The 24,272-nt window shown below is 32.9% G+C and overlaps 1 non-coding gene across 1 annotated transcript; it reads right to left on the bottom strand.

Moving 5' to 3' along the window:
• Nucleotides 1-4,311: 4,311 nt before the first annotated feature.
• Nucleotides 4,312-4,449, bottom strand: LOC112627332. The gene has a single exon (XR_003120157.1). It is a non-coding gene; the product is annotated as a U4 spliceosomal RNA (small nuclear RNA).
• Nucleotides 4,450-24,272: the final 19,823 nt, after the last annotated feature.

The following is a 24,272-nucleotide window of genomic DNA, read 5'->3' as shown; positions in this document are numbered from 1 at the left end:
TCATATAAGTGGAGTTACGCAAGTTGGTCTTTTGTGGCTGGTTTATTTCACTTAGCATAATGTCTCAAGATTCATTCATGTTGTAACATATGTTAAAGTTTCCTTTTTCTTGCTGAAAAAATATTTCATTGTATGTATATAATACATTTTGTCTACCCATTTATCCACTGATGAATACTCAAGTTACTTCCACCTTTTGGCTACTTTAAATAATGCTGCTATAAATGTTGGCATACATGAAACATGAATATACACACAGACATGTCTGTTCAATCCTTGGGCATATACTCCAAAATGAAATAAATGGATTATATAAATCTAAGTTTCAATTTTTAATAAACTGCCATACCATTTTCTATAGTAGCTGTACCATTTTACATTTTCACCAACTATGCACAAGCATTCCAATTTCTTCATATCCTCACCAACACATGTGATCTATTTTGTTTGATTATAACTATTCTAATGAACGTGAAGTGGTATCTTGTGCAATTAGTTTGAATTTTGTCAATGATCAGTGATATAGATCATTTTTATATGTGTTTATTTGCCATTTGTAGATCTTCTTTGGAGAAACATCAATTCAGGTTTTTTGCTCATTTTAAAATTTATTTTGTTATATTTATTGCATTACAGGGGATCTTTATATACTCTGGATATTAAGTTCGCATCCAGTATATAATTTTCAAATATCTTCTCCCATTTCATGGGTTGTATTTTCACTCTGTCCATAGTGTTCTTAGATGCACAAAAATTTAAATTTTGCTAAAAATATTGCTTTATATCTTAGAAATGGTCACCAAATTTAACTTTATGAAATATTTCCCTTTTGTTATCTTGAAGAGTTTCAGCTCCATTTTTGGTTAAATTTCGTATACTGTGTAAAGTCAGTGTCCAGCTTCATTCTCTTTTTCATGAGTTTGTCTCGTTTGCCTAACACATCTGCTAAAAATACTGTCTTTTCCCCATTGAATGGTCATGGCTCTCTCTATTACTTAGAGTCACCTAAATCTCTGATACGATTTAAGGTTACTTTAGCAAATAGATTAGTCAGAGTTTTACTGGGAAACAGAAGAATAGGATATAGGTAAGTGACATGTATTATAAAGATATTGATTCCCACAGTTTTGACACTGAGAATTTCCATGATCTGCTGTCTGAAAGCTGGAGACTCAGAAAATCCAGTAGTGTAATTTGAAGACTTAAGAGCTGGAGAACCAATGGTGTAGATTCCAGTCTCGATCTGCAGGCCCATTTGGGAGTGCAGAAGGAGAGCAAAAGATTGATGTACCAGCACAATCAGGCAGAAATAAAATTCAGCCTTTCTTCACCTTCTTTTGTTCTGTTCAGGCCCTCAGAAAGTTGGATGATACACGTTGTATTAATCAGGATTCTCTAAAGGGATAGAGCTAATAAGCTATATGTATATATGAAGGGGAGTTTATTAGGAGAATTGACTCACACGATCAGAAGGTGAAATCTTACAATAGGCCTTCTGCAAGCTGAGAAGCAAGGAAGCCAGTCCGAGTTCCAAAATCTCAAAAGTGGGGAAGCCGACGATGCAGCCTTCAGTCTGCAGCCGAAGGCCCAAGAGCCCCTGGCAAATCATTGGTGTAAGTCCAAGAGTCCAAAAGCTGAAGAACTTGGAGTCTGATGTTCAAGGGCAGGAAGCATCCAGCACAGGCAAAAGATGAAGGCCAGAAGACTCAGCAAGTCTCCCCATTCCACTGTCTTCTACCTGCTATGTTCTAGCCAAGTTGGCAGCTGATTAGATGGCGCCTACCCAGGTTGAGGACGATTCTGCATGTACCCTGACTCCAATGTTGATCTCCTTTGGCAACACCCTCACAAACACTCCCCAGGAACAATTCTTTGCATCCTCCAATCCAATCAAGTTGACATTCAATATTAACCATCACACTCGTCCACATTTGAGATATGGCTCTGCTTTCCTAAGTAGAATTCAGATATCAGTCTCTTTTGGAAACATCCTCACAGACACAACCAGAAATAATGCCAGCTATCTAGGCATCCTGTGTCCCAACCAAATTAACACATGAAATTAACCATCCGTGGCTCACGTCTGTAATCCCAGCACTTTGGGAGGCCAAGGTGGGTGGATTACAAGGTCAGGAGATTGAGACCATCTGGCTAAAACCAGAAAACCTGGTCTCTACGAAAAAATACAAAATATTTAGCCAGGCATGGTGGTGGGCACTTATAGTCCCAGCTACTAAGGAGGCTGAGGCAGGAGAATGGCGTGAACCCAGGAGGAGGAACTTACAGTGAGCCAAGATCACGCCACTGCACTCCTGCCCGGGCGACAGGGAGAGACTCTGTATCAAAAAATAAGAAATTAACCATCACAATTAATAATATGTTTTATAGGTTACAATTATTTATTCACCCCAAATTATAAATGTTTATGGCACAAAATTGAACCTCGAGGTTCAATTTTGAGGTTTTGTGTTTGGCCTTTTGATCAATTTCATTTTTCATTTATTTTTCAAGGTAATTGAAATTATTGGTCATAGACAGCTGTTCTGTGGGCCATATAAAACTAGATTTATGTACATTTGGAAACGTGGAAAAATATGTTACCAATGTCGACAATCATTTTAACTGATACAGATGTAACAGTTTTCAAAAGTATAAATGGAAAAAAAAGTACAATATAGAGATGTCAGTTTATGAAATGGTACATTTGTTTGTGTCAAGAGCCTCTCTCATATCTTTGGTTTGCTGACTGTAAAGAACCAGTGGATTTTACAGGTCCCTTATTCTAAGACTTTGTTCTGCTAGAAACAGTTACTAACAGACTGGAAGAAAGTGCAGGTAACTGAAATTCGCACAGTAAATTATTTCAACTATTACTGCTTCTTTAATCACACACTGCATGTCTGCCACTTCTAATAACAGCTTGGTGTCTAGCAGGCATTCTGCTTTATCTCTGAATTTCACTGCTTGTGTGATCCTTTGTGAATAAATTAGTCTAGTAGTCATTATGTGCAGTCTTAGATTAACATTCACTCTATTTGTATTGCTTCCATGTACTTTTTTCTGTTAAGAACTAACTAGCACTGCCACTTGGTCTGATCTGACCCATGCATTCCTACTGCCACTGGTGAAATTTCCATAAACCAAATATTACCTGCCATGTTTCTTTGTATAAATTGCCCCTTGTTTCAAAAACAAAATAACATATTCTCTTTTCTTTTCAGCATGGTCATATTGAATGTGACTTTATATGTCTATTTCTAAATGATTTTCTTTACTGACTTGATGATCTCTCATTTTTCCGTCTGAGTCAGCATCTACATTTCTTTAACTGTTTTCCTTTGAACCATTTTTTTCTTTCTTTGGTTAAAATGGTAAAAGTAGCACATTTTATTATTTTTATAAAAATTTAAATGATGCATAACATTCCTTATTCTTAAGTTAGGGTTCAAATAAAAAATGCTATTTATATTTTCTTCATAAAATAATTTTAACTGCTGTGACACTCTATGAATTAAAATATTTCTTCTGTCCTTACTCTACTAAAACTTGCTGCACAAATTTTCTTTTCAAATTGAATAAAATGTTTTCTGAAAAGTAGTTGCTATATCTTCATAAGAAATCTCAAATGTAGGCATCTTATTTATTAAATAAGTTAAGTCTAATATAATTTGCTTTGGTGAAATTCTGTTAGACATTCATTCCTCTTAGTTAAAATCTATCTATCAATTTTACAAGTTAATTTGCATTTACTATATTTCTTTTAGTATTATCCACTTATTAAAATGAGTTTTCTAAGAATAACAATTTAGGCCAGGCGCAGAAACTCACGCCTATAATCCTAGCACTTTGGGAGGCTGAGGTCGGTGGATCACTTGAGGTCAGGAGCTCAAGACCAGCCTGACCAACATGGTGAAATCCCGTCTCTACTAAAAATACAAAAATTAGCTGGGTATGGTGGCAGATGCCTGTGGTTCCAGCTACTTGGGAGGCTGAGGTATGAGAATCCCTTGAGCCCAGGAGGCAGAGTTTGCAGTGAGCTGAGATCGTGCCACTGTACTCCAGCCTGGATAACAGAGTGAGATCCCTCCAAAAAAAAAAAAAGAATTATAATTTAGCAACAAGTCTTCTTTTTTTTACTTATTATTTATCTATTTTTATTAAGGCTCAGAAATCACAGCTTTTGAGTAAAAGTTAAAGAATTTGTCACTATTATACTTGTTTAATCAAGTATACTAAAGTTTCAAGGCATATAAACATTGCTTTATCCTTTACATATTAACTGGTATTTGTTGTTATAATTTTTTTTTTTAGTTTCTGTGGATAATATCAAAAATTACCAATGTTGACTATATTACACGTCATCATGGTGAGGAATTGGGAACGTCTTCAATTAACAATAAACACTTCTTGAATAAACCTCTAGCTATAATACTGCCAATGTGCAAAGCTGTTATAAACTATTTGTAGAAAATTAAAAATCCACTGTGTGATCTATTCTATTTGTATAACATATGTTAGTTATTTTGAATTTTTTTGTGGCATTATTCTGATTAAAAGAGAAAATTCATTGATTATATTAGAAAGTTTCAACATATTTCTAGTTTTATGTATCATCTATAAATTGAAGTTCAAAGAGAGGAAATTTCTATTGAAATGTTATTTTATTCTTATACCGCTTTGTGTGTGTTATATCATTTTGCTTTTAAAAATATAATGTATTTAAATATATAGTAAACTAGAAACAATGCTCCACAATTTCATAAGAAGCCCATATTTCTATGGTAATGCATTTACTTTTACATTATGGATAGTTAAGTTCAATATTAATGATTAGAAGAAAAATAAGGTTATATAATGTCACATAAGTAGTGAATATATATTCTTTAATCTTCAACAGAACATAAGCATTTGACCTTATGTTCTGTTGAAGATTAGATCAGAAGGCTTCCTTCTTACTGTGGCATATGACTTTTGCTTTTCCACAACAAGATAGGAAGTGTATAAAAGATAAGGCTGCAAGAAATCTTACATTGTGACAGTCAATTCAAATGCTTTGTGCTGCAAATGTAACTGGGAGCCAGATATTGACAGCAAACGACAGCTTTTCCCAGGGAAACTCCATTTAGCACTTAGGAAATGAAATATAAAAGACAAGTTAACTGATTCCCAAAGTAACAATTATATGTCTATAAGAATGAAGAGAAGACTTAAACAGTTATAAAATTGGTAGAGTCATTGTTAGAAAGGAACTTAAACATCAACCTTATTTGAATTTCTATGTATATTTTACTAGAAATGGTGTTTTATGGTAATTATTCTATATATATTACAAATATATGTATATTACAAATAATATATATGTGTAATATATCATGTATATTATTCCATGTTCCCCATATTATTACATACAGTCAGACAACCTGACTCTTTGGCTATGGGCTTTTTGTACTGGAAGGTTGGAAAAACACAGGTCTATTCCTTGAACAGGTAAGTGTCGTCCAAACCCTTTATCATGTAGTAATATCATAAAATTAGGTTTGTGGCCTGAGCTGCCACCTTAGATCTCTACCAGATTTGTTAACTTTGGTAATTAATTGAAATCATTTCCCATAGCACTTTTATATAATCAAGTTTCTAAGAAGCGTTAGGTATTAACACTTAACTGGGAGTCATTACATGATAACCAGAAAGGGCCTGATGATCATTCTCAGTAAGTAGGTAAAGTTGACTTGGGTGAGATTAAAGAGATCTCTGTCCAAGCACAATTTCACTAATATGACTGAGATGACATACCCGATTCATAGATATAGAAAGTAGAATGGTAGGTGCCAGAGGCTGAGGGAAAGAGGAAATGGGGAGTTATTTCTTAGTAAGTAAAGAGTTTCCGTTTGGAAGCTGAGAAAGTTTTGGAGATATATGGTGGTGATGTGATGGTTGCACAATAATGTGAATGTATTTAATGCCACTGAATTACACACCTAAAAATGGTGGCAATAGTAAATGCTATAGTATGTGTATTTTATCATAACAATGGAAATGTGACCGGCATATAAAGTCTTGTAGAATAGAGGTATTCAATGCTACAGTCTGAATGTTGGTGTCCCCCTCAAAATGTATATGTTGAAATGCTAACTCCTAAAGTGATTGCATTAGGAGATGAGAGTTTGGGGAGGCGATTAACTCATTAGGACAGAGCCCTCATGAATAAAATTAGCATCCTTATAAAAGAGGCCCAAGACAGCTGCTTTGCCTCTTCCGTCACATAAGGACACGGGAACGATGTGCTGCCCGTAAGGAAGAGGGTTCTGATCAGACACTGAATCTGTGGGTGGCTTACTCTTGGACTTCCCAGGCTCCAGAACTGTAAAAAACAAATATTCGTTGTTTATAAGCCAATCATTTCTGATATTTTGTTATATCAGCCCTAATGGACTAAAATATTTAATGTTTAGAAAACATAATAGAGAAAAAATATTTTATTTCTTGTTGGGAAGTCATTTCTGAAACAATGAAATACTACAAGGAAAAATGGTTTTAGATATAAGAATATTTAATATATATAAGTTTAAAAATTAAAAAATAAAAGTTCATAATATCAGATATATAGTTATATTCTATTAATCGATTAAATAATGCTAAGATAATGGCTGAAAAATGTTATGCAATAATGTCAATTTCTTAAGAGTCTAAAAAATGTTCCAATGTTTCCCTGGATAGTAATAAAATGTATAATTAAATGATATTCCATTTTCAACTATAAAACTAAAAATCTCTGCTTTTTGTTTACATTTACAACGGTCAATACTGGCAAAGATCTGGAGCATGAATGTTTGTTTCTTTGTACCCAACTGAATGACTATGATGTATCTGGAAAAGCATTTGCTAGATGTGTCAAAGTGAGATTTTTTAAATGTCAGTTATTTTATGTCTCTCATGAACAGCACTGTGACTTAATCTGAAAAATGGAGTAGTAGATATTTTTATTCTTATATTTTTTATTTTGGAATTTCTAAACTTTATAGACGGTAGACTGTCCGTATATATTGCAGTGATAATCAGAAAGCCAACATTCACTGAATGCTATTTTTAAGAAAAAATATATATACATATCTAGTTTGAAGACAACCTAAATATAATGTTTCATTCATCTTCTATAACTGAAACTTTGCACCTTTTGACCAACAGCTCTCCACTTCTCACCCCCCACCCCGCATCCCACCACCAACCTCTGGAATCCATCTTTCTGTTATGCTTCTATAAGTTGAGCATTGTGGGGATGGTTTCCTGGGTTTCACTTATCTCCAAACTACGTACAGCTTTTTTATGTCAACATCTCTCAATACAGCAGTTTATAAATAGTAATCTGTTCAACCCTAGTGACATGAAGAAAGGCTCTGTTGTTAGTAGCAGGAGTTCTGAGGGATTTCAGAGCTGAACAAGGAAAAAGCCATGACCAGGAGGCGGCAGCAGCACACAGGACTTTACTGGGGAATACATTGGTTTGCTTGTTCTCCATATCCTCACTTTGGGGAACGTCTAGAAGAGGAGGAGGGCCAGTGAACTCTTGAGGAAAGGGGTATTGGAGAGGGGACTTACATATCTTAATGATGTTCCCCAGTAGCAAGAAAGATTGTCTCTGGGTCAGAGGCCTCTGAAGAGCAGCAATGGCTTTCCACAGCTGGTAGATAATGGAAATAACTTTGTGAGGACAAAGTGGCTAAAAATCTGCTTATTTGTTGTTTATAAACTACTTTTGTGGTATTTTGTTATAGCAGCCCAAATAGACTAGGATATTACATCTTTATAAAAATTAATATAGGGAAAATATTATATTTCTTTGCTGGGGAAACATTCCTGGTACCATTAAAACACAAGAAACATTAGATTTATAAAATTCTGAGTTTGGCACTAGCAGACTTTTGAGTGAACAGATCTCAGCATGCTGTGAAGAAATAAACATCTTAGGAGCTAATATACAGAGACCATCTTTCACTCATCTTTATAACACTTTGAAGCACTTCATTTGGAGAAGATGCTCAGTAAATCTTTCATTTGCATTGAAAGAAATATTGATTTTTACACTTCAGAAAATAGAATTCAAAGACAATAAGAGACTTGGTTAAATTTACTCAACTCCCTAGGCAGAGTTAGTTATATAGTTATATCACTGGGTTCCTCTCATTTAGAACCAATTCTTTTTCCATCATTAGTATTTTCTCAAACATTATTAATAAACTTAATAAGTTTCCACATGTAGTTCCAAACCCTCAATGTATAAATTTGCTTACCTAATTCAATTTCCACTTTTTGTGCTGGAAAAAAGTCAGAGGCACTCTGATTGATAGCGAATGAAAGACAATCTAATTTTCCACAAACTTCTAAACATGGCAAAAAAATTTTAATTGGCTAACTTTTAATTTTCTCCATGGTGTAAATATATTGATATACACATAAATATGAATGTTTTCTCAGAGTATTCTTCTAGGTTTTATTATGGGACATTATTTTTATGATTAAAAAAGGAAATGTAATATTCATATATCATTGATGTAACGTGTGAAGTAGATTGTTTGGTAAAAAGAATTCTGAGCTACAGGTTCTTTTATACGTATTCCAATTCTGGCTCATGCAATAACACAAACATTGGTGTATTAGTTCATTTTCACACTGCTAATAAAGACATACCTGAGACTGGTAATTTATAAAGGAAAGACATTTAATTGACTCACATGGTTTTGAAGACTTCACAATCATGGCAGAAGGCAAATGAAGAGAAAAGTCCCATCTTACACATTGACAGACAAGAGAGAGCATGAGGAGCAGGGGAACTCCCCTTTATACAACCACCAGATCCCACGAGACTTATTCACTATAATGAGAACAGCATGGGAAACGCCTACCCCTATGATTCAATTACCTCTCACCAAGTCCCTCCCATGACAAGTGGGAATTATGGGAACTACAACTCAAGATGAGATTTGGGTGGGGACACAGCCAAATCGTATCAGCTGTTGATTTTAGAAAACACTAGATATACATTTTAAATATATTAACTTGCAGGGTATTTGTTTACATGTAGAACCTCAAAAAAAGATGAGAATATTTATAATTTGGGGTATTAAATTTACAATTGCCAGAAATTTATGAGAAGTAATATTGCCTTTTGTAGCCTTAAATATTAAATTGATTAATTTCTGTACTTGTTTGTATTTCTTTGAATGCAGATAATACTGTATGTCATTGTTAGAAAATCTTTGCTGTACTATATTTTTCTAAACTTCATGATTCGCTGAAGACTCAGATGATCATGCTTTAACAATAAAGTATTTTAAAATTATGAACATTGATTTTTTGATATAATGCTAAGGCTACAGTATATTGTAAATTATTAATATGCATATTAAGAAAACTATAGTGTAAATGTAACTTTTATATGTACCAAGCAACCAAAAAAAAAATGTTTGGCTTGCTTTACTGTAATACTTTATTGTGGTGGTCTGAAACTTAACCCACTATATCTCTGTGGTATACCTGTATTCCTTATTTCTCATAGACAAGAAAAAGAAAAATGGTTAGAATTCATCTGAGTACACTAGTATATCAAAATTTTATTTACTTTTTTGAGCAAATTGCTATTACTAAACATAATTCTTCCTGTGAAAAGTATTATAAAAGAAAAAAAAACCTATTTATATGAAATGGCACTGAAAATATCAATTTTGTTTATACTTAATGAACGTAAGGAGAAAGGACTCCAGCAGAGAAATTTAAGTTTTGAGTGTAAAAAAGAAAATCAGTGGCTAGTCAGAACAGTGGGTAATCTCTTACTTGTTGAGGAATAGTTTAAACAGTACACGATATGAAGCTAATACAAAATACAGTGTCATACCTGAAATAAACATGTTTTATTTATAATCATGAAATACTTATGTATATCAGGACATTAAAAAGAGGATAATATGAGGATTGAAACAATATATATCCCATGCTTTTCAACTTGTATATATTTTTCAATAATAAAAATTAACACAATAAAATTTTTAGAAGTCTGACCACATTGAAACAACTGACAATGGTGAATAGATGTTTTCCTAGGATAGTGATGACATAAGTCAAATCTCAATTTACATCTTTAAAAACTATAGAGTTCAATGAAGAGGGCAAGTAAAACCACTTATCACTCACTTCTACAGAAGGCCTAAGAGAACACAGAACTCCGAAAAATGTAACTTACACATAGACGGGATGATAAACTGCTGAAACCAGAGGAGGAAGCTCAAAAGCCCATAACAGAGCACAGAGTGAGGCAGGAAAAAAGAAAAGTGTGGTAGAGTTCTAGTGGTAACAGCCATGGATATTATCCCTTTGAGAAGAGTCTGTTTCTGAAAGAAAAACAACCAGAACAGGAGCCGGGCTTTGCAAATAACAGGCCCTGGCTACCGTGTAATTGAATTAGGCTCTCGATTGCTCATGGAGTCAGAGTCAGCATCCTTGGGACAGCAGTGTGGGGGACAGGAACTCAGAAGGGAGAGACATATCGTGTTGACTTTATACAGAAGAAAAGAAAGAATATGACCACCTTAGAGTCCTATGGTAAAAAAAAATAAGTAAAAATAAAATTACAGTTCTGAAAACAATAGTTTTTTTCCTATGGAAGTATTTATTGAAATAAACACACTTTCTTTTACTAATAGTAGAGGTGATCTTGCAGTAAGAATCTTGGTAAGCTAATAAAACATATTACAACATCCAAAGAAACAATTGTTACTGTCTCTCAATGAAAGCTCACAACAATTAACACACAAAAAACCATATTTGTAAAGCTATTATAACACCACATAGATAAAGTTTACACATGATGAAAATATTAAGCTAGCGGAAACAAAATTGTAAAAATAGAATTCCAACATAAACCACATATCTTTAAGCTAGCAATTGCAACTATGAAAGCACAAAATGAATCAGGGAATTTTAAAGCTCACAATAAATTCAAAAGAAAACAGTAAGGTATGAGAACATAATTCAGAACATTCACTAAACAAACTCACCAAACCAAGCCAAAAGAAAGACAGATTTACAAGATGCCCAGAAAATCACGTCTCACTGTGAGGGAAAAAACAAACTAACATAAAAACAAAAAGGGGATGTGAATTAAAATAAAATACTGGGATAAAAATATTAAAAAATAAAATATTTTGAATATCCTAATCTATTATTTACATAAAGATATGAAAGAAGAATAAATAAAATAAGCAGATAGAAGTAACATTTAAAACTACTATGGATCGTTTCAATATAAATTGAATGTTTCAGCAGTAACTACGAAAATTTTACTATGACTGACTATTTTAGGATATATCCTGATAAAGTTATTAGACCTAAAAGTCACATGAAAAACAACAATGACAAAACCCCCAGGCAAAGAGGTCAAGGCATTTGCAAAAAAAAAAAATATATATATATATATATAAGTAAAAACAGGTCAACACCAACTTTCTTGACAACATACAATATAAGACAGCAGTGAAATAATATTTTGAAAAACACAAAGAAAAATGATAAGCAAAATTTTAAAATTCAGATAAGCAGTCATTCAACTATAAAGGATAGGAGAATGACTAAACATTCAAGAATGTAGTCATAAATTCTTTCTGAGAAATCTGAATTCATGAAACGTCAATGAAGAAAATGGTCATCATCCAATGTATTTAACTGCAGTAATAAGACTCAAAGGTGGGAACAAAATTAACTAATAATATTTAAATTTTATAAATTCTATGAAAGTGGAAATAAATAATGTGACAGAAAGGAAACTTAAAAGTGAAAGTAAAATAAGCTAATTGGTGTTCGCAAAAGTCATGGGTGAAATTCAAGGATATTATACAAAGCTAATAAAATAAAATGCAGTCACCTAAATATTGAAAAAGGAGACTAAGGGCATTATGAAACATGTTAGTATAGGTAACCATTTGAACTAAAACAAAATCTTTATAACTGTAAATACCAGAATTAGCAAAATAGAGCAAAGAAAACTTGTTATACAGAAATATGCTTAATACTACATAAAAGAACTTAAGATCTCATAAAAAATGAAACTCAGCATATCAGTCATGCCAATATTATAAATCGCCTTAAATATTCTACTTCTGGATTTGTTCACTAATCAAAATCTAAGTTTATTCTGTACAAGAACTTATGTAAAACAGACATATACATAGAGCCTGAAAGGATAGGAAAAGGATGCCAAGCAAATATAAGCAATAAGAAAGCAGGCTGTAATATTTATATCAGACAAAGTTCTCAGAAATATTTTTTGAATGCAGGAATGCATGAATTTGTGGGGGATTTGTTCTGAGAATATGAGAACTCATGCCCTCACCCAACAAATCTGTATACAGGTATGGAGAAGAAATAGTCAGATTATATTTGATTAAAATACACGAATGTTCTAATTTACTGGATAAGCCACCTTATAAAATACATTAAAATATATTTTTATTAAATCACAGATTCCACAGCAATCAGAACACATGACATAAAGTTTTATTAGTTCGCATAATCTTTTATTAGTTCACATAAACTTCTATGAGTATAGAAGTTTTTTATAGTTATCTGTTTTGGTTTTAATCACATAAGCATGATAAGTATATGCATAGTAAGATTTGGAAGTAGGAAATTGAAGAGATTAAACGTCATAACTTTATGGAAAATGCACATATGATAATTACACATAGGGTGTATTCTGCATTGCTTTTCTGCTAAGCTGTTACAAATGAGAGGTATTGCTAATATAAAAGGGGAAATATGAAGAATTTGTATTGCCTCTTAGTGTTATGGCAAACTCACAGTCAGATTAGGATTTACACTTTCTGAAGGTGATGTTCAAATGCTTTCAGCACTGACTGAAAGGGCCACGTGTACCTACAAGATGCATCTCTGAAATAGATGATGATTACTACTTCATAATCAGGAAAACTCAGCAGTATTAACGCAGTGATTGAAATAAGGGAATACAAGATAATGAAGATGCTGGGGCATAGTGGCAACGCCTTATTGGCAGTGATGAATAGGGCTTACTCTCCATAAATACCACATACTTGTTCAGTGTGGGTACTCATGCTGAGTTCCTTCAGCCAGATAATTGGCTGTTGAAGGGATTAAAGTGAAAGCAGATGTTTCACTAACACATCCTCTAACTGACAACTTATGACTAATGTAGGCCAACAGAGTCACATCTGCCTATTGACTAGAGGAGGCTTTTACATACACAATTTAAAAATGTTTTGATTGTGTTGGTACCATGTTTCCATGATAAGAGGGAAGAAAAGATTCTGCAACAGACAAAGGCAGAAGGGAGACCTAAACCGAAGCTGAGTGATTCACCTCCAGAACCATACAGCAAATTGTATTTCATGGCTATACCCCTTTTGACTCTGTTTCAAACTTTTATTTTTGTAAAGTGTATTGCCAGGTATAGAGAACTAGGACAATGTTATTTTTAAAACAAATTAATGTTCACAATCTAACAAAACCAAAGAGAACCTCTGTACCTAAAAGTCAGTAACATTTCACAGATGATTTCTGTCCTGATTTCCACTGGCTGACATGTAAGAGTTCTCAACAAATGTCTAATGTATGACATGAGCAATTCAAAGTGGTCTCTTTTGAGGTGTCAAAAAAGTAACTAGGAAAACTAACCTTATTATTTGTCAACCATATTTTATGATTAAATCTATTTTTATGGACTTATCACTATGGAAATAACCCATCATTTTCTGTGTCTTATTGCCTGAAATTCAACGTGTGATAAACAGTCAATTTGATTATAATAAATCTTGATGCTTCCTTTGTACTATATTAGACTGAAGACAGGGCTATATATGAGGGTATATGTGCATGTTTCTGTTGTATTGAAATAAAATTATGGTCACTTTGTCTCATTATATTTAACAAGGGGTCACAGTATTTATTTATAATGAGTTTTAACAGCATATCATAACTATTAATTAGTCTTTTTGTTGTTCATGAGTCTTTACTCAATTCTATTTTTGTTACAGAGAGATATTGTCAGATGTTTGTTTCATTTGATTTTTAATTATTTTCTCCAATTTTGAAAAAAGAAAACAAAGATTTTGGATCTTAGGTAATTAATCTTCCAATTTAATTCTGATACTTGCTAGAACCATGGAAATTATATACATTTTATCTGGTATCTACTATGTTCAGTATAAGAAATATAAATGATATTTAGACATAAACATATTTTGCAAGATTTTGAAATGTAAAATAGTTAATAAAATATGGACAAAAATACAACATAGGTAGAAAACTATGGGTTATAAAATAGTTAAAAATCAGGGTCATGTATTATTTAGAGAAGAAAACACTTTTCATAGGTTGTGAAAGATCAAAAAATATTTTCGATTAATTAAGATAGGCTTTAAAGTTTAAGCAGATTATGGTGAAGGGAGATGAGTGAAGACTAAGAAACATGTGTATAGAAATAATGGAGGCATGGAAAGCCCCAAAACATAAGAAGCAACTTATTTTGCATAGGTCTTGGACTTCATTAAAGGAATTAGAAAAAGATAAAGCATATTTTGAAAAGAAGGCAATCCTTTTGGCTGCAACAACATGATGAAACTGGAGAATGTTATGTTAAATGAAACAAACCAAACATATAAATACAAATATTGCATGATCTCACTTATATGTGGAATCTAGCAAAATTGAACTTATAAATCAGAGAGTAGAATGGTAGTTGTCAGGCCTGGGGTGGTCTGGAGAAATGTTGGTCAAGGGATTCAAAATTTGAGCTAGTCAGGACATTAAGTTAGACACTTACATTTGGGAGATCTACTTACGACATGGTGACCGTTATGAGTAACAATGTATGTATGCCAAGTGAGTAGATTTGAAATGTTCTTACCCTACAAAAGCGATAAGTATGTGAGGTAATGGATGTGTTAATTACCTTGATTTAACCTTTCTACAATATATATATATATTGAAAAATCACATAGTACAACATAAATATGCATTTTTTCATTTGTTAACTAAAAACATTTAAAAAGGAAAAAGATAAAGCTGAGAATGTTGAGTGAGGTTAGTTCAAGCAGAAAATTAAACATCAGGAAACTACAGTTGAGGTGTGAAAAAAGACACTGACAAATTTGTTGCCATTGCTTCTCTTTGTTTGTTTGCTTGGAAAGTGAACTATTATCAGACCCTGTAGGAAAGCTATGAAAAAGAAATAAAAGGAGAGTTTTATGGATATTCTAGGCAAAACACACTGAGAACAGGAATGAGAGAACTGGCAGTAGTGCTGTACCAAAGAAGAATCTTGGTTCTATTTTAAAATTGCCTTTATATCTCCTTAGGGTAATAAAATAGAAAACATAAGCTATTGTTTTTGAATGAAAAGTGAGGTAAAAGTCTCAACTTAGCTTTTTATCTAATGTGAATTAAAATATGCACCATATCACAGTTAATATTGTACTGGTAACTGAGATCAAGTAATAAAAATATTATGATACCTAAATAATTTTCAGATGCTGTGTCCTGTAAAGAACTTCAGTTTTCTGATTTACTTTTAAGAAAAAAAAAAAAAAAAGTCACATGAAAATAAAATGTCCCTTCGTCTTTGTCCCACTCTGACTTGGTGATGAACAATAAATTTTTTCTTAGAGAGGACTGAGGCTTATTTATGGTATAAGGATGTAAAAATGACCTCTTCCTTTCCATCACATATTGAGACATAACTCAAAGGCAGCCACTTTTCATATATGATCATACCAAACAACAGCTGTTGCTGCTCTTATTCCAAGGAGGTTATCATCAGTATATTTCTCACAATTTAATACACTGTAAGGGAAATTTTAAGGGCATACACGGAGTGAAAATACCTTGTCTTAGAATCAGAGCAATGAAAACAGAGGATTATTCTAAGTAGCACTATTTTATTGCTACTCATAATACACCTTAATGAATATGCCTAAAATACATTATATTGTTCCTTAATGAATATACCTAAAATAAAGTAACCATATAGCTAGGCTTAAGAGGGTTTGGACAATGTAAAACAGAAGGAATTCTACAATTATTCAGTCAAAATTATAAAATATATTAGCGTTGGTGATGGTAAAGTGCAAGGGTATAGGGCAAAATCAAAATTGATTTCAAGTTTTTCTATAACAAGGAAGATTAAATGTGCCATTTTGGAACTGGGTAACAAGAAAGCACAGACTGTTTTTGGATAAGGTATTTTCAGGACTTTGATGACCAATTTCATGTGGAAGATTTTTGAATTTTAAATGCCATTTTGTTGTTAGAAAATACAAAAGAGGAAAACTTCATTATAAGTAAGAGCTTGATTAAGGATTGTGGAAGAATTGTAGAGTATCTGTTAGGAACCAATAATACCAAGAGGACTAGAAAATCTACATTAGCTTGTTAGGCTTTTAGCTTCATGGAAGCAAAACCTAACTATGCCAGATCATGAACATGGAGAAAGTTCCCGTTCTTTTCTTCTACAGGGCTTATGTGGCACAAGGACATGGGATAAATCTGAGAAAGTACTCTCCAGGAGATCGACAGAAAGAGCATTTTCCAAAAAAAGTGGAGCTATTTAGATAAAAAAGTAGAGATTTAAAAAATGAAAATAAATAGATGAGAAAAAATAAAATATGAGAATCAATATAAATAATAATTTTATATATACTGATACTATATTGCAGTTTTATGTCAATCAGTATGGAATTAAAGTACCTGATTTCACAATCACAAAAGATAGAAGGGTGATACAAAGAAGATGTGTGTTAAGATCCTTGAGGAATAAGTGAGATGGTCACTCTAATTGCACGAACAAATAATTACAAAGATCTCACATCTAGAATTGCCTCACTCCAGGTGCAATATTAACTTTAGCATATTTATGTGATCTTGATAGGACCGTCTTTTAGTTTCATAGTCATAGGACTGACTGCCAAAATTTTAATTCATAGAATGTTTGCACAGGTTACTTACTGACTTATAGTTGAATTCAAACCATCAGTGTTGCTCTTTTAAGAAAGTTAAGAGAACAATTAAAAAGAAAAGAACTCAAAAACATTGAAGACCTAAAAACTTCTCTCTTACCAAAGTGCAATAAAATGTTTTTATTCACATAGGGAGTCACTGCTTTAGTGAAAGGGAAACTAACTCTTCTGCTATTGGTCAAATGCCCATGGACACCTGGAATCAACCTGCTCTTGGAGTTCAATGACGATTTTGTGTAGGAATCAGAGTCACAAACTAAAGAATGTTATTAGTAATGATTTAAAAGGATATTTGAGCAAGGAAGGTGGGAAGCAATTTCGTATTAAGCCAAAATTAAAAATGCTAGATAACTTGGATTAATTTTATTGGGGTAAGCAGAAAAATATGATATCACCAGGTTGCCATTTGATTCATGTGGACCTTAATCTAACACTGGCCCACTCCAAATGGCATCTAAAGGTTAGAAACAGTTTGCCAAATTTAAGAGAAAGAATATTAAAAGTTAAATGCCAGTTTTTAGTAACTACGTGTTTTAGTTGATTCCCACACTGCTTTAAAGAAATACCTGAGACTAGGTAATTTATAAAGAAAAGAGGTTTATTTGCCTCACGTTTCTACAGGCTGGACATGAAACATGACTGTGGAGGCCTCAAGAAGCTTACAATCAGGGTGGAAGATGGAGGAGCCAGCACTTCAATATGGCTGAAACAGGAAGAAGTGAGGTGGGAGAGAGGTGCTACAGACTTTTAAACAACCAGATCTCATGAGAACCGTATCACAAGAACAGCACTGGGGGATGGTGCTAAACCATTAAGAACTGCCCCGATGATCCAATCACCTCCTACCAAGTCTGTCTCCAGCACTGGAGATTAGAACTGAACATGAGACTTGGGTGGGGGCACAGGTCCAAACCATATCACTATGTATGTCTCATGAAGCCACTTTTAAGTATGTCCTTGAAGAATCTTTCTTCCCACCACTTATGGTGAAGAATAGATTCAACTATAGAATGCCAGAGTTTTTTGGTTTGGTTTTGTTTAATTCTGCTCTCTTAGAAATTCTTGGGGCAGCATTATAATTACAGTGTTTTTTCTGATCTCAGCAATACCAGTGGATAGTAGGAATCCAGGATGACCCAACACGGTGCTTCTCAATTTTTCTGATTTCATGGCACATACAGAAAATACTATTTGTAAAATGGGTATAGTATGTCAAGGTAAGGCAAGAAACTGGATTGTGTCCAAAGGAGGCTGGCCAGTGGACTTGAATTACCTTGGACCATGTCTGTCTGACTAAAAGAACTGAGTGTGTTGACATTACAGCATATCAGCAATCCATTTGATATCTAACATTGTGATTTTATGCCCTACCTATAGATGCTCCAAAGCCAGAATAAACATAGTGTCATCACCGTGATGAAAAATAGGGTGGAGATAATAATCTGCAGAAAAGACAAGTACACATAATTTTCACTGGTAATAAATAATCAATTACGGGGATTTTGAAAAGAAGGAAATAAGAAAGTCATATTATTTACTTGATTCATGTAAGAATGAATCCTACCAAATACCTTTAGTTTTGAAACACAGACCAGAATTGAGCCATTAATCTAGAATCTTAGGTCCTGTCCAGTTTTTGAGATAAGTTGAGAGACACTAGAATGAAAAAGAACTGACGTACACTTGAAGGATTCAAATTTAACATCACAATTTTGTTCTGTAACACTCCCATCCAGATTATTTTAAGAAAACTGTGGCATGTAAACTTGTGACAATAGCCTGCCTAAGCAAAAGGATATGTCTAAGCCTTTCAGAAACTTTGAATCTGAAATCCTTGGAAAGAGCAATTATGCCCGTTTATGACTGCTTTAATTCCTTTATAGATAATGTTCTTCCATTAATCAAGAATCTTCTTTTTAAGACTGCCATAATAATAAGTCATTTATTTTAGGATTGTTCCTTTTTATGTTTACTTTAAAAACACTTGTTTACCTGTAGATATAAAAATAGGGTAATATATTTTGAAGTGTTTATAATTTGCTCTTCACATTTTAGTTTAATCTACTGAAAGATGATTGTTATACATCTTGACAATTCTTAATTATTTGCTCATTCATATATATGCTGACATTATTTTGCCAAATTCCAAAAAGGCATATTGAGATTTTCACTAAAATTGTTTCCATCTATAGTCCAATTTTGGAATAATTGACATGTTTTCCTGTATGTGAGCATGATGTATCTCTCATTAATTTAGCTTGTTTATTATATACTTCTGTAAAATGCTATACTGTTGTTAAAAGAGTTTCTGAGTGTACCTTGTTAAAAATATTATCTAGTTCATTAAACTTTTGTTGTATTTGTGCAACTATTGGCCATTATAATATTGCTATTATATCATCATTTAAACTATGCCTTTTTTTTTTTTTTTTCCTGAGACGGAGTCTTGCTCTGTCACCCATGCTGGAGTGCAGTGGCACGATCTCGGCTCACTGCAAGCTCTTCCTCCCGGGTTCATGCTAGTCGCCTGCTTCAGCCTCTCCAGTAGCTGGGACTTACAAGCACCCGCCACCATGCCCGACTAATTTTTTTTATATTTTTAGTAGAGACAGGGCTTCGCCATGTTAGCCAGGATGGTCTCGATCTCCTGACCTCGTGATCCGCCAGCCTCGGGCTCCCAAAGTGCTGGGATTACAGGCATGAGCCACTGTGCCTGGCCAAACTATGCTAATTTTATGTTAGATGTATGCACAAGTGAAATTTATTTTGGGAGTATTTATTTTATTTCAGTAAAATTCCTAGAAATCCCTCCTATTAATTCTAATATTTTTTATTCTAATTTCATTTTTTGGATCTAAAATGTGTACTAAATTTTTTCAAATACATTTCTTCACGTTCTGAGGTGACCACATGAATTAACATGGTGATTTAAAATGATTTATTGGTACATGAAACTAATATTCCTTGAGTAAATATTGTACTTGATATTTTAAAATTTAAATAGTTGAAAATCACTACTGTTAATCCCCCCCAATTAAAAGACACTACAAATACTTGTCTCATCACCTCCAACTAGTTTATGTTTTTATTATACATCATTGTAGTACGATTTACTGCACTTTTTAACCTCACAATTATAAATATCATTGTTATTCTTCCTCCCTCTTTCTCATCATCATTTGTATACTTGTATTATTCAGTCAATATATAAATTTAGGCACTTCCTGTAGTGCATTCATTAAATTATCTTTCTTTAATATTATCTTGACAAGAACAAAATGGTTTTGATTATTTGTTATGTATTTTTTACCCTCATGGTTAACCAATAATTTCAGGAGCACGTAATCTAAGTAGACAGTTATTTATTCTCAGCTCTTTACAGTTATTATCCTACTTTTCCCCATATTATTGCTTTTAATATACTTCCTGTCCGCAGTATTGTTTTTCGGTGTGGTGGTGGTGAATTTTCCTTTTTTCCCTGATTGATTTTAATGTAGTATTTTTACCTTCATTTTGATAATGTTTCGGCTTAGATTTGTACACAAAATAGTTGATTTTTATTTATTTTCTAGTCGATTTTTATTTATTTTATTTCTATTTATTTTCTGTTTCTGTTCTTTTAGCTCTAATTTAATATATTTTGTTCAGTCTGGAAAATTCACACACTGATTCACTTTCCTTTTCAAGTCTTTTCAATTCCTAGTCCTTTTTATCTGACTATTCTTTCATATTTAAAGTTTTTTTTATTTTCTTCAAACTGTAGTGTGGATAATCTTTTAAAATATATTGTCAATTAACAGAATTTTTATTCCTTTGTGACTAATCTGGTGCTTTATCCATTAATTGATGTTCGTTTCTGAGTTAATTTTTCATATCCAGAGTTGAATATTTTTTCTTCTTCTTGGCCATTGTACGTGGTTCTATTTTCTCATGTTGTCAACAAAATTTGTTATATATTTACTTGTGTTATCCATGGTTATTTTATACCCTGTTTTGGAAAATAAAAGCCTTTGACAGCTTTGAGCACACACACATTCCCGTTTATTGGTTATATTAATTCTCATGCATAATAATCTGTTTTTTAATTAGTGAACTATTATTATATCATGTTTAATTAAATTTAACATGTGAGAATCCATAATTTCTGTATTGAGGATTTATTTTTTAATCCAGGGAACTCTTTCACTTGTGTCTGTTAAGCACTGGAGTTACAAAGTGCCTAGAAGAATTTCATCTCTCAGCCTGAGAATGCTCTACCCAATGAATAATGTAAATTCATGAATGGACAAGCTAGTTCCTTCTTGGTTGAAAGTCTATGGAGAAAGATAATGGGACATGTGTGTCAGACAATGACTTCTTTCATGTTTTAAAAGGATAAATAATATAAACCTGTGTACTAAAGCATTTCTGGGTACATCTGGCCTGCAGTTTCTCCCATTAACACTGGGAAAGTCAATGTAGATAACTAATCACATAATTTCATACTAATATTGTGTTGTATTTTCTTACTCATCAGCATTACTATCTGGAACAAACCAAGAGTTGGAAATACAGCAAGCTATTACTTTCGGTGTCCTGCATTAGCCAGTGTGGGACCGGGGCATCTATCTGCCTTTACTGCTACCCCTACTTTTGTAACTATCCTAGAAGGTAGGGCATCCCCAGAGGATACTAGAATCCTGCACTCAGCATTTGGAAGACAAAGCAATGTTATATGTTTCCGTTCTCTCTGGGATCATGCTAATAGAGCTCACAGATCCGTGCTGACAGGCACTCAGCTTAATCAAGTTCAGATACTGAAAAGCAGGATTTGGCTTTAAAGATTGAGTTTTCAGGAAGGATTAATTAAGCCCAGGCCAGTGCATATCTGATTTATAAAATGAACAGTTTCCAGAAAGGCTTCCAATTTACCTGAGAGAACCTTGAAGGAGCTGATACAGTTCTCCATCAAGAGAGCGTTTCTGTAGAAGCTAGAAAGAATTGGAGCCCAAGTAAAATCCTAGTTTAGGGGCAGGAAAAGACACTCCTGAGTTATAGCCAAAAATTCAGACAAATTTCTTAATGCTAAGGAGTTAAGAATAAACACAAAATGTTGTCTCTGAAAAAAAAAAATCATGATAATTACTTGATTAGTGGGAAAAGAACCACGGAGACAGGTTGTAATGATTAGACGAATACAGCAGATTCTCCTTGTGAGCTCTGCCTAGGAAACTTCAGCAATGAAAGGAAAAAATATCCGTAATACAAAAAATAATAATCTGACAGCTTTCTTGATTGAAGTAGAAGCTATTCAAGCAAGCAGAGAGTCATAGGAAGATATAAAGAAGAGACATTCTCACCTTATTCTATACTAAGAGATAGTCACTATCTCTATAATTCTCTTACAGGATCTTAGAGAATTTCAGTAAATGTTCGAAGTTCTTTTGTTTAGGATGTGAAGAGCAGACTTTGAAATTAACTGAAATCTCCAGACTATGCTCTCTTTATGGTTAGTTTTACTGAACCCTGGAAGAATTCACTGATATCGTAAAGCCAATGTTATAAATAGGAATATTCTACAAGTCATTAAATGATGAAAACATAACGGGGTGAAATATAAAACTACTTGTAAAAGTAACACAAAAATTACCCTTTTATATCAAATACTATTTTAAATAGCAATTTATTATAAATATGTAAAATAATAGTTCTCTGAGATTGAATATGTCTCTTGAATTCATAATACCTACTTATCATGGCAAGGCAAAATTTTGAAACGATGAATACAGTTTGTTTTTTTTTCCCCCTCTGGGTTGCCTAATAACTAGATTGTTGACTGAAGTGACTGGCTGTTTTATTTATTAGGCAAACATAACCTAAGTACTATGGAAAAGAACATCAAGTGATTCCAGAAAGCAGATTTTCGAGCTGAATGTCTGATGCTAGTGCTTTTGTTTTTCTCTCATTTAAGGCTCTGGAACATTTGAAAGTGTTAAATTCATAACCAAAGATAGAGAGCAAACATGGAAAGTAATGGTTTCCAAATTTTATTATGCATTTTAAACGAAATAGCACGATTGCTGAAGAAAAATCAAACTGCCTGCAAATTGATAGGATACAGGACTGATATGGTCGCTTTCTGGCATTCTGATATATTCATCAATTTTAAACATTTGATGAATATATAACACAACTGGATTTTAATACCAATAAATTATTTTTTATCACATGTTGCTCTATACCACATATCCACTTCTCATAAAATTTTATGAGACATCTGCAATTATTATCCACATTTCAGAGATGAAAAACCTAAGACTGAGAGGTTAAATGCTTTATTTATAGTCACATGTTTATGATATAGCAGAGCTAAGTTGTAAACATAGTTAACCACTATTCTATATACCTTCTCTAAAAATACTTGTCTTACTAGGAAGAGAATAAGTAATGCAAAAAAATTCTACATTTTGAAGCACTTTGCCAAAACTTTCTCATTACTTTCAAAGTAAATATCCTTAATTATATGATATTTTACGAAAAGAAATCTAAATGTGAATTTTATCCATACATATCTTTGATAATTTTGTTTGATATTTCTCTTCTGATTTGGGAATGAGAAGAAAACACTGGAGAAAAAATGACTTAAAAATAGTTTATTCAAAATATGCAGAGAATGATCAGGGCTCCAATTATAAAAAGAAATAATATAAGAACTTTTAATTTCCAAAACATTAAAATATTAAATGTTTCAATTATTAAAATAAAGTATGCCCACAACTCATTTAAAAGTGCATATCTAATTTAAATATTTCATTTAGATATATAACATGTTTTTCATTGGTACCATTTAAAATATTAACATTTATAGGCATATGAAAATATTAGCTATTACATATGACCCTTCAGGGATATTTTATTTTGTTCACAGGATCATGTACCACCTGTCTTTTTCACTTGTGATACCTCTGAGGTATAACTTATGATAACTAATATATACCTATTAGGATGGCTAAAACAGAACAAAACAAACCTAGTAATACAAAATGTTACCAAAAGCTGACAAGAATGTAGAACAACTGATTGCCATACTTTTTGGTGAGAATAGAAAATGTTATGCCCACCGTGGAAATCAGTTAATCAGTTTTTTATAAAGTCAAGCATGTAGTTACAATGTGACCAGAAATTCCACTGAGACAAAAACAAAACTACGTCACACAAAAACCTGTATTTGAATATTCATAGAAACATTATTTCCTC

Source organism: Theropithecus gelada, chromosome 6 (assembly GCF_003255815.1).
Source record: "Theropithecus gelada isolate Dixy chromosome 6, Tgel_1.0, whole genome shotgun sequence".
In the NCBI taxonomy this organism is placed as follows: Eukaryota; Metazoa; Chordata; class Mammalia; order Primates; family Cercopithecidae; genus Theropithecus; species Theropithecus gelada.
This window is presented reverse-complemented; position numbering and strand designations above follow the sequence as displayed.